This window comes from Nicotiana attenuata, unplaced genomic scaffold, assembly GCF_001879085.1.
Source record: "Nicotiana attenuata strain UT unplaced genomic scaffold, NIATTr2, whole genome shotgun sequence".
Taxonomy (NCBI): Eukaryota; Viridiplantae; Streptophyta; class Magnoliopsida; order Solanales; family Solanaceae; genus Nicotiana; species Nicotiana attenuata.
Genome location: NW_017673539.1, coordinates 2,419 through 4,056, shown reverse-complemented (window position 1 = coordinate 4,056; position 1,638 = coordinate 2,419).

The following is a 1,638-nucleotide window of genomic DNA, read 5'->3' as shown; positions in this document are numbered from 1 at the left end:
CTTTTCCAGATGGCTTACAGAGATCTTGTCCGGAACATGGGCCTCATTCAAGATTTTCATCAATGCCCGGCGGTGCTCGTCTGAATGGATTAACAATGAGAGCAATGAGATCTGAGCAGGGGTCTTCCTTAACTGCTCTACAATAGAATAATCCTGCACTTTCATCTTCCTCAAGAACTCCTCTACCTCTTCTTCGGTCACAGCTTTCTTCACTAACACTGGGTTATCTTTGGCGGTTTTGGCTTTTCTTAACTCCTCGGGGGTAAAGCATCTCCCCGAGCGAGTCAGACCATGGGTCTCACAAACTTCTTCTTTAACCTCTTTCCCTTTGTAAAGCACTGTCATTCGGCCATAATTCCAAGGGACGGCCTTGCTGTTGACTTTTGGTAGCTGAGTCACTGGTTTGATAATAACAGGCTCTGTGCAAGCACCCTCTACGATTACAACAGGCTTGTTTGCTGCCCCTGGCACTACCACTTTTGCTTTTTCCTGTTTCACTGCAACCCTGCTCGAAGACTCCTTCTGAACCACCACAAATGGTTTACTATCTGTCTCTTTCAACTTGATCAACGACTTCCCACTAGTTGACTTCTCACTTGGCCTGACTTCACTGGACCTGATCATCATTACAGTCTGCGAGGGCTTTTTAGGCTCTCCTCCTTTTTTCACTATCTCAATCATATTGGTCTCATGATGGGCCGGGAGCGGATTCTGGTTGATGTTGGGCGTTTCCGGGGCTTGAACCTCGATCCGACGGGTATCAATGAGCTCTTGAATAGCTGTTTTCAATTTCCAGCATTTCTCTGTGTCATGCCCCGGGGCCCCTGAACAATATTCACAACTCACCGAGTGGTCAAGATTTATCGGAAGGGGATTCGGCAACTTAGGCTCAATCGGATTCAACATACCCAACTGTCTCAACCTGTCGAATAGACTGGTATATGATTCTCCCAATGGAGTGAAAGTCTTCTGCTTCTGCACCCTCTCATTCTTGAAGGCTTGATTTGGTCGGAAACTTGTCCCAGGGGGATTTCTGTAGGCTCTTGGTGGTGGATAGGTATTTTGGGGAGGTGGGTAAGTATTCTGTGGGGTTGGCGCACGCCATTGTGCGTGGGCTGGAGGTTGAGTGTATGTCTGAGCTTGATGGAGAGAGAAGTGGGGATCTGGCGGTGGGTAGTAGTGTTGTGGTGGGCCATATGGAGTGTGGGGGTAAGTTTGGTGGTGGGGTCGAGGCTGGTTATAGTAAGGTGATGGGCCCCTGGACCAAGCTCTTGACTCAATTGTTGCAACGTCCTCTTTCTTCTTCTTTTCCAATACCCCTCCAGTGCCGCTTTGAATGGCCTGGGTGGTCGCCTTGATTGCTGAATAACTCATGATTTTGTTGGACTTGAGTCCTTCCTCTACCATGCTTCCCATTTTTACCACTTCGTTGAAGGATTTCCCTACCGCTGACACCAAGTGACCGAAATAAGTGGGCTCCAAGGCCTGCAAGAAATAATCAACCATTTCACTCTCTTTCATCGGAGGGTCAACCCTTATTGCTTGCTCTCTCCAACGGAAGAGATATTCTCTGAAATTCTCCCCAGGCTTTTTCTCAATTTTCGTCAATGACAGACGGTCTGGAACAATTTCAAGATT